The sequence below is a fragment of the Cherax quadricarinatus genome, chromosome 58 (genome assembly GCF_038502225.1).
Source record: "Cherax quadricarinatus isolate ZL_2023a chromosome 58, ASM3850222v1, whole genome shotgun sequence".
In the NCBI taxonomy this organism is placed as follows: domain Eukaryota; kingdom Metazoa; phylum Arthropoda; class Malacostraca; order Decapoda; family Parastacidae; genus Cherax; species Cherax quadricarinatus.
In genome coordinates, this window is record NC_091349.1 from 2,967,779 (window position 1) to 2,985,132 (window position 17,354).

Sequence of the window (17,354 nt, forward strand, 5' to 3'; positions counted from 1 at the left end):
TTAAGGTAAATTATGTACACTTGGGATTACCTGGTAAAGTGATATTCATTTTTTATAAACAATTAAGTCAAAAGCTCACTCTCGTATGCCATGTGAATGTAGATACTCCTCACAAGACTTTTTATATTCTGGCAACTACCATATTCCATCCTACCACCACTACACCACAACCATCCTAATACACTGACATTAGCTACCACAACGACTTTTTTTTTGCCATAATACTCACCCAGCGACCACTCCAAGCTAGCTTCACCCACCAGCAGGGAGCTTTCGTGATGCTAACTTGGTGTTCCGTGCTGGTGGAGGCTGTAACCTGTTGAACCATGTGGCTGGGACCTTCAATTCGGTGCTCCGTGTGGCTGAGGCCTGTATACTGATTTTCCTGTTGCTGGAAACTGGTGCTCCGTGTGGCTGAGGCCTGTATACTGATTTTCCTGTTGCTGGAAACTATCACCTGGTGCTCCGTGCTGCTGTTCCAGGTGGAGCCTACAGCCTGGTGCTCCGTGATGTTGGAACCTGTAGCTTGGTGTTTACGTGTTGCTGGGACCTGTAACCTGCTGGTGAAGAAGGCTAGGTGAGTGGTGATCAGGTCATGCAGGAAGCAAGTGCAAACTTTCACCATTACCAGCAACAGCACTCCTGGCGAGGCTACTCGCGGACCAGACTTTGGGAGGAAATAGTTTTATATCGTGTCTATTACGTGATTTTGGGACGGAGGATCGAGTCTTCACTACGTGTGTTTAGAGCACGCCACATGTTTTTAATTTATAAATACAAAGGAAAGACTTCATCGCTGATCAAAGCTTGGCAAATGCAATGTTTGTCTTCCCTTCACTACACCGTTAGTGACACGTTAGTTATTATAAAATCAAATTTGCTCTATAAACTGTATTTCAAGGGGAAATTAGGAGCAAAACAATATTTTATATGAAAAAAAAAATGTCCCAGCTAGTGAAAGTAGTCACTGAAGGCAAATTTGTTTTCTATCAGACAGATAATGTCATATTACTTGATACAACATGAGATGATGACTCGTAGACAGTCCAGGTCGCTGGCTGGTATTGTCACACTACCAACACGAAAACAGTTCAATATTGTTCACTTGAAGATTCCCAAGTGCGAGACGTAACGGAGTTGTGGGTGGAAGGTGGGCCAATACAGGCGGAGCCCTGGTGGTGGGTGGGTTGGTGGCCAAGGTTAGTTAGTCTCTTGGTTGTGGGTGTGCCAAGGCAGGTAGTGTCCCGGTGGTGGGTGGGTGAGTTACGGCAGGTGGGGTCCTCGTGGTGGGATGGGTGAGTGTGTGGAAGCAGCACACCTCTCTCATTGCTACCTTACCCGACCAGTTACGAGCGAGCACTGAGAGCGAGGTGGCAGTGCTTTCCTTCCTCACCACCTTCCTCCCTCCAACCCCCCCCCCCCCCCAAAAAAAAATAAATATGGACAGACCGGGACCTGAACAATACACAAATAACCCGCACATAGACTGATGCTTATGACGACGTTTCGGTCTAACTTGGAGCCCCTCCCTCACGTGCTGACCGCCACCGTACCTCCATACACTCCGCCCCAGCCCTGACTCGTGTAATTTTGTATTCATCAAGAATTACCAAAAAAAATACCACTAACTCGTTTCTTACAAACAGTCTGGACACAGATGACATCCGGCAGTCATTAAAAGCCACATAGTTCACAAAGGTGCATAAAAAGCAACTGCAAAAATGTTATGTAGTAAAAGGACACAAGGGCAACTAATGTGGCATTTTATTGTGGCAACGTTTCGTTCTCCAGGAGCTTTAAGCCGCCTTGATGAAGCTCCTAGAGAGCGAAACGCTGCCACAATAAAATGTTAAGTGCAACTAATGTGTGTCCTTTTACCTAACATATTGTCGATAATTCTACCAACATTAATACAAATGCAAAAATGTATAAACAAATAATGCTGACCTCCTATGTTATCAAAATATTCGAAAGGGTTTTTAAGAAGCAAGATTGCCAATCACCTGGACTCGAATTATTATTATTATAATCAAGGGGGAAGCGCTAAACCCAGAGGATTACACAGCGCCTGGGGGGGGGGGATGTGGAAGGCATTCAGGCTTAATTCGGGGAACTGGAGCACAAATCCAATTCCCTAAATCAAGAGCCCCTCACCAACATCAAGGAACCTTCCTTGAGGGGACCTGGACTCGAAACAGTTGCAAAACTCAGGACACGAGGGATTCACAATTGCTAAATGTTTATGACATGGTCTTATAAGACAAAAAATGCTGATGTAGTGTACACACTGACTTTAACAAGTACATTATTATTATAATCGAAAAGAAGCGCTAAACCACAAGGGCTTTAACAAGTACAACCATGGGGTAATAACACAGAATGCGTGCATAAGGCAGATAGGTATTTAGCTTCGTAACAAATTGAATCCAACGAGTTATATTAAACGGTGAAAGTTGTCCTGAAGGCACTGTGCTCGCCCCGCTTTTTTTTTTCTCATTCTCATTTCCGAGACATTGAGACATGAATCATAGCCCTGTATAATCCTTTGCAGACGTTATTCCTTACGGGTTTAGCGCTTGGTTATGATTATAATAATAATAACGCAGATGATACTAGAAATTCGTAAGAGTGTCATCCACGGCAAACACGGCAAACCTTAAGGCTGATGCAAACTAAGTCTTCCAGAGGGAAACTGACATCAATATGATGTTCAATGAAGACAACTTTCGGATGCTACTATATGAAAAAAAAGGAAATAAAACCGAGACTGGAGAACAAAACAAATTTAAATCTCTGGACAGAAAGGAAGTTTAATGTGAGAGACTTGGGAGTGATAATGTCAGTTCTCACATTCAAAGATCATAATAATATTGCAACCGCAATGAAAATTGCTGGATGGATAACTAGAACTTTCAAACTAAGAAATGCCACGTTAATGTTACCCTTAACTCTTTCCCAGGCCTGGTAAAGGGTTAAGTCACTTGTTCTCCCTAGGCTAGAATATGGCTGTATACTTACGGCTCCCATCAAGGCAGGCGAAATTTCCGAAATGGAGACTGTGCAGAGAAAATTCATTGCTCATATAAATTCAGTCAAGCACTTAAATTACATAGAACGTTTTAAGTCCCTCGAACTGTACTTTGGAAAGTAGGCAAGCAAGATGCATCAGAGTTTACACCTGGAGGATTCTAGAGGGATTGGTTCCAAACCTGCACACTGAAATCACTTCATATGTCAAGTCCACGTCACCTGTAGTCAATGCCCCCGCATCCCGGTCCCAGGCTTGACCTGGTTCCTGGTCTGATATCCACTAGGCTGCTGGTGCTCGCTGCCACCAGCCTGTTAGTGGCACAAGTTTTATCCCAAAGGTTTCATAAAAGAAGAACCAGTGATACACAGCTGAGTGAGTGGGCTAACAAGAGCAGTTACGATAGTAACAGCAGTAATTAAGTGGTAATCAGCCTCTTCAATCCAATTTACCTCTCCTGTAAATTCCATGTGATACATGAATTGTGTGATATACCTGCCGGCGAGCGGGTCTTCGTTGACCACCCGCCGGCAAGTGTCCCTTTTATACCTCGTGTAATACATACCTTGTGTGAGACATACCGTTTATGATGCACATTTTGTGTAATACATGCCAGGTTGCCTTTGGCTGGTGACTAGCTACGGACACGTACAACACGCCTTGAATTTGCTACCTGCGTTCGTAATAAGTTTTGGTTCGACATATATTCCAACCACCATGAGCATATGTATAAAGTATTTACAACTGTGTACAGAGTTAAGGGACAAGTTGGTGGCGCCCTCAGCTCACATATTAAGGGTCCGTGGTTCGATCCCCTGGCACAGCTGGAAACGTTGGATATGTTTTCCATTCTTGTTGCCCCTGTTAACTTAGCAGTAAGTAGGTACCTGGGTATTAATTAACTGTTGTAAGTCGCAGCCTTAGATAAGGCTGGGTTTTGAAATGAGTCGAGATAGGATAACAACTCTTGGTCTGTAAATTCATGTGTAAATAAATAATTTAGGAGGTAATGAGCATGCTATAGATTTAACACATCCATACAGAAAGACACATCTAGTATGTTTTTAGCCAGGCAGAGAGAGGAGAGGGTCTGGACTGTTTCTAGATACAAGGTACCCTCATTCAGACCGTCACAGACCCCCAGTAGAAATAAGTCATTTTATCTTACTTTTTTGGGGTTATCCCGGGTAATTTAAACACTATAATTATACTTCAGTGTACATGTACCTAAATAAACTTATTTACTATAACCATATCTCTGAAACGTCAGACAGTCCCAGTGCCAGGAAGGGGGCACACTCTTGGCAAGCTAAGATGACACGCAGGAGAGTGCTTTTGTTTCACACCGAATACAATACGGATGCTCCTAAATAGAGCGCTGGATTAGTTTCATCTGCCACATTGCACTCGGTGCATGCCACATAAAACGTTAAATCTTTGCGAGTCATTTAACGCAGAGAATGGTGGAGACTCGATCCTTCGTCTGTTAATGGTGCTACAGATGCATGTCTCTCGCAGCCAGGCAGACAACTGGAATTAGTAACCCAAGTTAGTCCATGAAAGCCAATTAGTGCGGCTTATTTCATTGGGTTTCTCTGATTCTCTTCCCCACGGCGCCATTCACAACAGTCTGCTAACACTCAGATTACTACTTACTGATAGATGAACAGCGGCATCCTAGACCAGTGTGTGGCCTTCGAGCTCTTAAGAAATGTAGTCTCCCAAAAGTCTCAAGTCGATATAGGTAATGGTAGAAATGTGCAACGGTTAGAGGCAAAAACATTTGTGCCCCGTGCCGTGGTAGACAACACTCACCTCGCACATTGAGTGTCCATGGTTCGATCCCCGGCAAGGGTGGAAACATTGGGCGTGTTTCCTACACCTGCTGTCCAAGTTCACCTAGCAAGTAGGTACCTGGGTGTTAGTCGACTGGTGTGGGTGGCATCCTGGGGATACAAGATTTAAGGATCCCAATGGAAATAAGACAGTCCTCGATCACGCATTGACTTTCTTGGGTTAGCTTGGGTGGCTAACCCGCCAGGGTTAAAAATCCGAACAAAATTTTTTTTCTCTCTCTCTCTCTTAGCCTCATAGAATCGTGAAGCCATAAGCGGCAGCTTAATCAGTTTATACATAACTCCAGCCTTAGGGACAACAGGTGAAAAGAAAGATAAAAGTTTCCACTGGTACAGAGATCAAACCAGGACACTATGTGAAAGTCGAAGGAGCCACCACTTAGGGCTAAGTAAATAACACACAAATAACCTGCGCATTGGAGAGATGAGCTGACGACGTTTCGATCCGGCTTGGACCATTTACAAAGTCACACTCACAAAAAGGAGAGGAGGGAGTATATATTAGCCAGCAGACAGGGACGGGACAAGAGAGGTAGTAGGAAAGAAAGAAGAGAGCTAGTGGTAGAGGTAGAATTCGTCTGCCGAGTCTTTGGTTTTCATAGGGAGTGATTTTCGTGTGCGAGTTTGGTACTAGTCCCTCTAGGATTTTCCAAGTGTATATAATCATGTATCTCTCCCGCCTGCGTTCTAGGGAGTACAGGTCGAGGAACTTCAAGCATTCCCAGTAACTGAGGTGTTTTATCGCAGTTGTGTGTGCCGTGAAGGTTCTCTGTACATTTTCTGGGTCAGCAATTTCACCTGCCTTGAAAGGTTGTTACTGTGCAGCAATATTCCAGCCTAGATAGAACAAGCGACCTAAAGAGTGTCATCAGGGGCCTAGCATCCCTAGTTTTGAAGGTTCTCATTATCCATCCTGTCATTTTTCTAGCAGATACGATTGATACAATATTGTCTTTTAAGGTGAGATCCTCTGACATCACTCCCAGGTCTTGTACATTAGCTTTTCGTTCTAATGTGTGATTGGAATTTGCTTTATACTCCGATATAGTTTTAATTTCCTCATGTTTTCCATATCGTAGTTGAAATTTTTCATCAATGAACTTCATATTGTTTTCTGCTGCCCATTTAAAGATTTGGTTGATATCCGCCTGGAGTCTTGCAGTGTCCTCATTGGAGGACACTGTCATGCAATTTTTTTTTTTTTTATTTTATTTAAAAACTTTACAGCTTAATATTAAATAAAAAGATATAAAATGGGTACAGTAGGATCCTCAATCCTACACAACATACACTAACAATCCTACACAACATACACTAACAATGCTACACAACATACACTAACAATCCTACACAACATACACTAACAAGTTTTAACAACACATTGTCATTGACATAAAAGAGGTTACCCATATACACTCACAAATTTTTCCATATAACATACTATAATATAAACAATATAAACTATATAACTATATAAACTATATAAAATATAAACTATATAAACCTTTCAGATTTGTATAGTTAACATACTATGACTGACATATGACAAAGGTTCACAACCTTCACAGTAGATAATCAGAGGAATGACCTACATCACAATCTCAGTTAAAAAAAATAAAATACATGCACTTCCCAAAATTAACCTCCAATACAATAAGAATTACCTAAAAACATACATACCTGCCTCACTACAATCCCTCTTTAAGCATTGAAAAAAAATGAAAATCCTAAGCCTCACACTTATACTAAATAAATATTAATAAATATTTCTAAATATTAATACAGCCTCTTCCAGCGGCTGAGCACATTATATAAAGTAAGAGACTAAACCATACTCTCCCATTACAAATTTTTAACGAGGCATTACAAATTTATGGAAGTCATTAGCGTTCCATCTCTCATCAACTGGATGAGCACATTATATAATGCTAAAATAAAGTCAGTACACTCGCTAAAACCCCCGACACTAAACACAAACAACATAATTTAAATAACCTCTCATTGCGATACGATTATCGCACATGAAATATGCCCAATAAAGGCTATAAACGCACACTCTACATAAGCCCAAAAGCTCTTCAAGGTCTTACACCTATAATCTTGACACCATTCACACTTAATACATGAAGAAGGTCATGACCCCGACACATCAAACACAGAATTCTCCATTCGTTACTACGTAATTACTTGATATCACCTTTGTTTTCTGTGCCCACTTGCATGCTACATACACTTATGCCACACATCTACACCTTCTATACCCACATACACCTTACTCTCACCCCTCCCCAGGAGGCGACCCCGCTGTGTCCCCCTGAAATCCCCCTTCTCGTATGTAATCCCCAAACCCCCCCCTTACTCACTCAGCCCAAGTCGTAGATTCATGAGAAACCCTAACGTTAACATTCTATACCCTTCCGAAAAATCCTTCTCCCACCTCCTCCCATACAGTTCTCTATTACGACACATCGTACGATAAACCGTTACCGCTAGTACCCACCTCTGCACCTCACAATCCCCCCTCCCCCTCATCACCCACGATATATATATATAATCCACTATTATATAATCCAAAGCTCTTATAACACTCTCATCGAACCCTCCCACATCTAGGCTTAGTGCACGCAGAACCGACACCCCTCGGCCCCCCACCCCCTGTACAACCCTACTTAACCAATACCTAACACCCTCCAGTCCCCCACAAAAGTATACTGCATGGAACGCCGTCTCATCCTCCCCACAGATTCCACACCTTCCGCCCACAATTACCCCTCTGGTTCTTAGTACCTCCCCCGACGGTAGTATGCCATGCAGAAAACGATACGTTACCTCCCTTACCCTAGGCTTTAACTTCAACTTGCTAAACCTATACCAAATACTCTTCCATGCGTACATGGGGAACAATCCCTCAACTGGTACAACAATCCTTTCTTCAAGCAGCCTACACAAAACCCCTACTCGAATTTTCCTGGGTTCTCTAACCAACATCAAAGTCCTCAAAACAGTTTCACATTCCCTCAACTCCACACCACCATACAACTTACCCAACCTATCATGTACTTTTCCCAGCTGCCCTCCACTCACACCTTCACGCAAAACCTCCCATTTAAGAAACACACATTTAATCCTCCTCCTCAGATCCATCAACCCCAACCCACCCTGGCGCACAGGTAACATTACAACCTCTCTCCTCAGCCAATCGCACCTTGAACCCCACAAAAAGTTAAACACTCGTCTCAGAATTCCCACAATCGCCGTCCCTGTTAATGGGAACACGGCTGCTACATGCCAAACCTTACTATACAATAATACATTTATAACAATCACTCGTTGCACGAGAGTCAGATGATGAGGTCGCAATGCACCCAGATGCCCCTGAATCCTTTCCATTAATCTATTCGAGTTTTCCTCTCGAGCAGCATCCAAGTCATCCTTATAGGTGATACCACAAATTTTTAAAGACACCATTTGTTTCCTCACAACGTTACATCTCCTCCCCCCCTCCACCCAATCACCCAACCCCATGATCATTGACTTCTCTCTATTTACCTGCATCCCTGTTGCATTTCCGAACTGTTGCACATCATCATCCAAAACACCCAACGCCATCCCCTCTCGAACCAGGACTGTTGTATCGTCTACATATCCTATTATTCCAGGCCACACTTTCCCGACCTCCCCCACACCTCCACTCCTGTCACATACACAACTTTCAACCATTCTATAGAAGGGGTCCTGAATGCACGCAAACAACATTTGTGACATGGGACACCCCTGCCTAAGTCCCCTCCCCATTACAATCTCCTCCCCCAAGCATCCATTAATCTGTACCCTCATCTTAGCTCCATTGTACAACGTGGTTACCCAATTAACTATTTCTTCCCCATAACCCTACCTCCTAAGTATAGCTTCCAATGCTCCCCTTTCCACCCTGTCATAGGCCCCCTGCCAGTCTAAGGCCAACAACGCTGCCCTCTCTCCCTCCCCTTTTGACTCCACAAAACTTCAGTATTCCATGACCCTCAATTATCGACCTTCCAGGCAAACCATACTGCATTTTCGAAACCACTCTCCCTACCACACATTTAAACCGATTACCCAAGACTTTAGCGAACAACTTATAATCAGCACATAACAGAGATATGGCACGGTACTCCTTGAGGGTGTGCTGCCCCTTACCCTTCTGGACCAACACTACAACTGCTGTTGCTTGCTTGTCCCCCATCACACCCTTCTCCTTCATCTGATTAAATAACCTACCCATGAAACCCCTTATCACCTCCCAATGTTGAAGGTAAAATTCAGCCGGGAGACCGTCTATTCCCGGTGCTTTGCCCTTCCTCATTCCCCTTAAAGCCAACTCTATTTCCTCTTCCGTTATTACCCCCCCCCCCAAAGCCTTTCTATCACTATTCCCTATATTACACATCACATACTCACACACCTTCTCTAAATCCACATTCCCCACCTTCCCACTTGTCCAATACCCTTCATACCATTTATCCGCATACACACACATTCCTTTCGTAGTTAGTATCTCCTGACCCATTCTATAACCCCCCGCCATCTCGTGTACCTTTAACCTCGGAATAGCTGTAACCTGCTGTCTTTGTTTTTGACGTCGCAACACACATGCCGATGGCTTGTCTCCCCAAAGCACCTCCTCTACCCCTGCCTGCCCCCTTACCGCTTGAAACCTCTCATTTTGTAACTCCCTCAGTCTCCCCTTGACCTCGACAATTTCATCCATAGGATAGTTGCCCCCCACAGCCCCCTTCCCATAACAGCCCCTTAACCTGTCCTCTAAATAATTTGAAAGGCCATATTTTAAATCATTTATATGTTTGCCCACCCCCACATAATATTTCCTAATCCTTTCCTTGGCTACACAATCCCACCATTGTACGACATCTTCCACTCCCTGTGCCTCCTCACTAAGCTCCTTCCATAGGACAGAAAATCCCGCTAACCCCTCCTCATCACTCAATGCACTTATATTTAATTTCCAGTAACTCCTGTATATTTCCGCAAGCGCCTCCCACCCAACCTCCACCAACATTGCTCTATGATCCGACCATGCTACTTCTACAGTTTTGAAAGATCTCACTACAACCCCGTGAGAAAGATGCACTCTATCTAACCTCGCTGCATACCCTCTCCTAACAAATGTATGCTCTGTCTCCCACGCCCCCCCCCCTCGAATGCGTTCCTTAACATAATATCCCTCAATAAATCTCGTAGGGCCACCGACACATAACCTGCCCCTTTCAGTTCCACATCAACCCTCCTAATGACGCAGTTCCAATCACCTCCTACTATTGCCACCTCCGGTAATGCATGGAAAAAAAAAACACAAGGTCTTCACACACAAACTCCTGCTTCACCTGTACATTATTTTCTGCAGGTGCATATATGCTAATAAAGGCCACACGTTTTCCCATCCACAGACCATCTACGCGCAACACCCTCCCCCTCCCCCCCTCACTTCTCTGCAAAATAAACAGGCTCGCCTCCCTAATTAATGTATCCACCCCTCCTTTCAAACGGGCAGATGGCAGGGTTACCACCCGAAACCCCTCCATCTCCAACACCCTACCCTCCTTAAAATTATGCTCCTGAAGAAATACAACATCCACTCTAAATTTATTCAGAAACATTCGAAACCATTCTCTCTTTACACTATTACACAAACCATTAACGTTTACTGTCATACACCGGAGGCCTATTAAAGTTTCCACCCCTGCCTCCTCTCTTCACTCTTCCGATGGGCACCAGAACGTGTGGGACCACTTGTCACCTGCACACTTCCCTCTCTCCCCCCCCCCTTCTTTCGGTGCCTCCTGTCATGGCCACCACTACCTTCACCTTCTACCCATATTTGCTTCCCAGTCCGCTGCACTGGCGTTAGGACATCATCTGAATCCGACGCAGCGGCTCTCTTTCTTGTGACAGGCACATCCTCCATGGCTTGGTCTGGGGATGCCTCACAATGTACCTCAACCTCCACTGTACACAGTGGTAATGATCTCGGTGACACCTCAGTCACGCTGTCACTCCCGTCGTCCGAATAGTTCTGTTGTTGATGCACCACAGCCTTCAACTCGTCTTCTACCACCTTTCCAGGAGCAGCCACCTCCTCAGGCGGTGACAAGGACTTCAGAACCTTGGCTAATTCCTCCTCAATTTCCAACACTTCCTCCTGTACTTTTTGCTCAACCCGATCCACTGGAAGTGTCTCTGGGCCAGGTAACTGGTCAAGGGCCTCACCCTCTCCCCCAGCCTTATGCGCCTCATCCACTATCTCGCTCCATAGACGACCACGCCCTCTTTCACGTCGTTGATCATCACCTGCTTCCCCAGGTGTAGAAGCAGATGTCTCCGCCCCTGGGCCAGGAGCTCGTTGCCACTTCCCACACTCCGCCGCTATGTGATCATATTCCCCACATAGTTGGCATGTACGCCTTTGCCCGGCGTATGACACCATGACCTGTGTCCTGAATTCCTTTAGGTACACGTAAGACGGTATGGGGTGTCGCAATGTCATTTTTAGGTTAAAAGTGCCCTCCGGCATACCTGTGTAGGTACCCGTCACCCACTTACCATGCTGGGCCAAATGAACAGTTCCGTATTCCTCAAAAACTTTTCTGATATCTGTCTCATCAGCCTCAAAGGGGACATTACGCAGTTTAATCCATGTATAATGTCTGGATTCATCGATCATCCTCACACGCACAGCTGGTGTTGCATCAAGACTTACGTCCTGAAAACGGTTGACCAACGACTCGTAAACCGTTGCTGAGAGCAGTTTCACTAAAAATCTACGTGCTCCATTCAATGCTACTCCGTACAACTCGCCATCCTGAATGCCACACGTGTCTCTGATGATTTTAGGTAGTAAAACCTGGGCTGAAGCTGGCGTTATTGCCTCACTGAGAAGTTCAACACCGACAGTGTTGATCCTGCGTCTATAACTGAACGCCATGTTGACTAATGGTAGTTCTCCTGGGCTGACGACAGAGGCGCGACAAGCACCACCTCCCACTACTGCAGTCAGGGAACTGAAGTGCGTTTGCGCAGGTCTACACGGCCCAAGAGCGATGCAGACAATTCTCATGCAAATTCGGGTGTCATCTGCAGAGGAAGACACGGTGCTGTGGCTTACTACTACTATCAAAATTAAGCACTAAACCCACAAAAGATATCAAATACGTAAGGGCAACATCAAGGAGACTGTTTTCAACACGAGTCCATGGACATTGTTCATTAGAATTACGAATATGTGACAAACGAGTGTCTTTGGACAAGTGTCCAGGGCTTTACAAATATCAAGGTTCAAGCCACGTTAACACACAATAACAAGACTGTGTTAATCCCTTACTAATTACCAATGACAACCATCCCCCCCCTCCCCATAACTCTCCCATCAGTAACAACTAACTACTCACCCCCAAACCCCTCCACCAGCAGCCAACCCCAGACCCTTCCCCTAACGACCTTCCACCTCCCCACAAACAACCACTGACATCACCTCCCCCCCTCCTCCAGGTCAATGGCGCCATTTAGCCATGGAGGTCAAGAATAGTGGCGCCACTAGTCACTCCTTTGCCATCCACCACACCATCAACACTTCCAGCTCCATCAACCTTTGGTAATTTAAAAAACTTTAATTACTCCAATTTCGTGGTAATTTCTGATATATCAGCTCTGAAAATATTTTAGCAATTTTTCTTTCTACAATGTTAAATACATAGTAAGAATTCAAACTATTGCTTACTGCAGTTCATGAATAATCTAGTAATGTCCATACTTTAATCTTTGCAGACATTGTTTTGGCGTGTTGCTGCTGGTGATGACATCTCTGAAGACTTGCAGCTGCCCACAACACGGCCTTCACCACACAGCAGCTGCCCACAACATGCAGAATATCTTCAACCTACAAGATTCGATAAACTTAAGAGCATTTGTCAGCATAGTTGCTGATCCCCTTACATGTGTTGTATAGCTTATCTGAGTACCATAGTTAGCACCAAACATATGTTTTACATACACGATCCCTTGCTAGGCCTAGGGGCTAGTTTGTGTGACGTCACATGATGTGCATGTGTGCATGAGTACCTCTAACTTCCTCAGTCCACATATAGGTCTACAATAGGCAACAAGGCAGGCTGGGCCTCCCTTACTACAGTCTGACAATATAGTGTTACCATCCAACCAGTGTGTTTACCTACATCCATCTAATCTCCAAAGAACCCCGACGACAAATGGTGGCAGCGGTGGGATGAAGTGGAACATGCCTTCTCCGAGGACAACCCACCTTTCTGTTTGCACATAACTCCCAATGAAACGATAGGTCCTCTAGTGCAAGCATCTATTCATAATGCGCCCGTTCATGTGTTCATGGACTGGTGCGCAAGTTAATATCAGGTCTAGCTTGTTTAAAGATAACCAGCTACTCCACTAAGGGAGGTTACAGTAGTTGGTTCTACGAGGACGACACGTCGTAACTGCTTATCTTTAAACAAACTAGACCTGATGATATTAATTTGCACACCAGAATCCATGAACACATGAACGGGCGCATTATGAATAGATGCCTTACTAATTTGCAGAGCAGTGGCGGTGCAAGGGGGGATGAAGGGAGGTAAAAGATCAAAGGGGGGGTCTACGTAAGATTAAAGGGGGTCTATGCAAGATCAAACGCGTCTAGGTAAGATCAATCAGCCTACAAAGTCTCAGTAAATATAAACTGTATAACCCAATTTCAAAACAAATGCTGCTCCCCCAAAACACACTAATAGACTCTGGAGTCGTAAGCGCTAAACCCACAATATTTTTGGGACTTCAAACCATAGAATTACTTGGCCAGGCCCTCTACAACCCTACTGAAAATAGGTAGTAGTTAATTCCACATTTCTGAGGAATTATTGATTTTTCTGCCTATAATATATTCTGCCCGAAGAAAATTTATCCCGTCATGCGCAGTTTTAAAAATAGGTTAGATAAACGAGTGGTTGAGAATTGGACCTGCCTAACATGGGCAAATAGGCCTGCTTCGGTGCTCCTTTGTCTTAATAATGAATATGCCTGATTTAATAGGCTTTCTTTACACCCGGCATCAAGTCCTCTACAATTACCTTCACCACACTAAACTTTCTTAGTATAATTATTAACCAGGTAGATTAACACAATTACACAAGTCAGTATGACATTTTTATTAGGGTATTTATATTTCCCCAGGATGCTACCCCTACCAGTAGGCCTGCTGCAGTGTTCCTCCTTTCTTATGTGAACAGTGCCAATGAATATAAGGGAACATGCCCACTTGTGCCCGGGAACGAATCCCGGTGTTTCAGCTGACGCCACTACCAACTGAGCCATGATATATATCACTTACACATTTCATCTCTGCTTCCTACAATCTTGCAGGACGGGTACAGACTACGAAATAAAGACATTACACTTAACTAAAACTTCCTAAAATCTAACTAGTCTTCAATTCTAAGCTTTGCAACTCATTTCTCAAATTTTTATTTTCACCCCATTCAAAGTAACCTGTAGAATACATACCTCATTTCCTGGCCTGAGATTTCATCTCTGGTCGGGAGATAGGCTAATACTTCTCAATAAGCTACTTTTGATATCAATTTCTTACAATCTTTCCTATACTCTCCCAACCACCTTCCCACCTAATACAATTACTATCTGCTTCAAAACCAAACTTTAGTGGAATGACAACCTGGAAATACCTTACAAGTAGTCCCCGCCCACCTCTGACGACGTTTCCAGCTGCTGCATCTCCACCTGGAGTAGCCCTCTCCAGGTATAACACTAGGTGTTATGGGTCAGACCATTTACTAGTGTGGTTGTCTCCACCCCTCAGACTGGTCAAGGTTGCCGTGTTGGTCAATGTTGCAGCAGACACAGCCAGACGCAGCAATCCTCAGTTACCACACCTGAAACAAAACACATAAGCATTATAACCATGAACATTACACACACAGGTAAACATTACCATGTACATAAACTAGTAATATTGCTGCCTGACGTATTCATTAATGTTTAACATAGTAAGTAAAGCTATCTTTTTCTTTATTAAATATTTTTTTCACATAAACCTAATGACTAACAATTTGTTTACATGGAAGTCTATCTGGATCACAAGGCGCAAGTTCCTTGGATCAAGAGAACTTCAGTTACTTTTCAATGGAAAAATATTGCCCAGAACTGGATACATCATTATGGGTTATGTAACGCCTACTGTGAGAGTTATTGTTTGATCAGAGGGAGGGGAGTAGCTCCAGTTCCTCGCATCAAAACCCTTCTACTAAGGTCAATCACCCCCGCCCCCCTCCAAGACATTAGACCCCAAAGAAAATTAAGACTATTAAAATATTAATAATTTGGTGGCCAAACTGGAGAGGACCAGGAGCTGCAGCTCAACTCTGCTGTTGTACTGACAAATACGTCACCAGACAATACTTAGTTATTTAGGTGTATTAAAAAGATGAAGCGGTAAAGCCGGCGGGGTGGCAGGAGAAGAAGCAACACATCCCTCCTGTATGACAACTGAACTTCAAATGACTTTCAGTTATCTTGAGGATGGTCACTGTCCTGACCTTCACTATAACACCATCACTGATAACCTGGCTAACTCTGACTACCACCACTAGATGACACTACTACACCACCACTACTACCACTAAATGGCACTACTACACCACCACTACCACCACTAGATGGCACTACTACACTACCACTACCACCACTAGATGGCACTACTACACTACCACTACCACCACTAGATGGCACTACTACACTACCACTACCACCACTAGATGGCACTACTACACCACCACTACCACCACTAGATGGCACTACTGCACCACCACTACCACCACTAGATGGCACTATTACACCACCACTGGATGGCACTACTACACCACCACTAGATGGCACTACTAAACCATCACTATCAGTACTACTCATGGTGGAATGCTCAACCTGTGGGGGTCATGGACCATCTGGGAGGATAAGTTCACTCCCAGGTGGCAGTTAGTTAGTTTAATATGTTTATTATGCACTCCATACCCATCCTGTGGGCGGTAGTCAAAAGATTACAGAGGTACATAATTGGTCCAGGGACTGGACTCCAAAGTTTTGATAGCTGAGCAAGTTACAATGGTAATGAACTAGATCTGGTCATAATCATGACCAAGATCACAATCCTTGGCTGTGATCTATGCCACCACCACCTTCTAGGAACCTTTCGCAAGGCCACCACTCTCACCACTAGAGGCGCTGAACTCCGCTATTATTGTACCACTAGTGCTTTACATGAGAATACCTGGAGTATACCTGGAGAGGGTTCGGGGGTCAACGCCTCCGCGGCCCGGTCTGTGACCAGGCCTCATGGTGACTCAGGGTCTGATCAACCAGACTGTCACTGTTAGACGCACGCAGAAGGAGATTATTGTACCACTAGTACTCTACATGAAGGGCAGATTATTGTACCACTAGTATTCAACATATCCAATTGTTATAATTTACCCTGGCCTACATGCTCTCCTGGATCCAGGTCCAGGATGAATCTTACCATTTTGTTCTGGGTGATCTTTAGCCAGTTTTTCAGCTTCTTGTCGTGGCAGAGTAACATGAAGATAAGATAAGATAAGATTTCGTTCGGATTTTTAACCCCGGAGGGTTAGCCACCCAAGAAAGTCAGTGCGTCATCGAGGACTGTCTAACTTATTTCCATTGGGGTCCTTAATCTTGTCCCCCAGGATGCGACCCACACCAGTCGACTAACACCCAGGTACCTATTTTCTGCTAGGTGAACAGGACAATAGGTGTAAGGAAACGTGTCGAAATGTTTCCACCCTCCGGGAATCGAACCCGGGCCCTCCGTGTGTGAAGCGGGAGCTTTAGCCACCAGGCCACCGGGCCAGTGCAAGTGTGGTCCATATGACATTGTATAAGAGCTAGAAATAGGGTCTTGCGAGACTAGTAGTAGTAGTAGTGGTGGAGTCAAAGACTAAGAGGAGCACTGCAATGGAGCTAGGGGCCCACAAGGGAGCTAGGGGCTCACGATGGGTATGAACAAGAGCACAGAGGGGGGAAAAGATAACTAACCAAACACCAGAGGCAGAAGAAAGAAAATCCAAAGGAGAAAGAGGAAAAGGGAAGAGGGAAGAGGGAGAAGGGGAATGGTCCAAGTCGGACCGAAACGTCGTCGTAAGCTCCTCTCTCCTATGTGCAGATTATTTGTGTATTGTTCCAATCACGGTATTGTGCTTTTTTGCTACCTAAGTAAATAAGTTTATTTAGGTATAGGTACACATAGTTTAACATATGTGTAAATTACCTAGGATAACCCCAAAAAAGTCAGACTTATTTCCATTAGGGTCCTTGTAATATCTGAATCTGGTGCTATCTTCAGATTTTGGAATAAAAGGCTATTGTAATAAAGTTGG

At 44.3% G+C, this 17,354-nt stretch overlaps 1 long non-coding RNA gene across 1 annotated transcript; it reads left to right on the plus strand.

The window, feature by feature from the left end:
• Positions 1–260: 260 nt before the first annotated feature.
• Positions 261–13,082, plus strand: LOC138854404 (uncharacterized). The gene is made up of 4 exons (XR_011393605.1): positions 261–367; positions 420–577; positions 12,430–12,532; positions 12,706–13,082. It is a non-coding gene; the product is annotated as an uncharacterized lncRNA (long non-coding RNA).
• Positions 13,083–17,354: the final 4,272 nt, after the last annotated feature.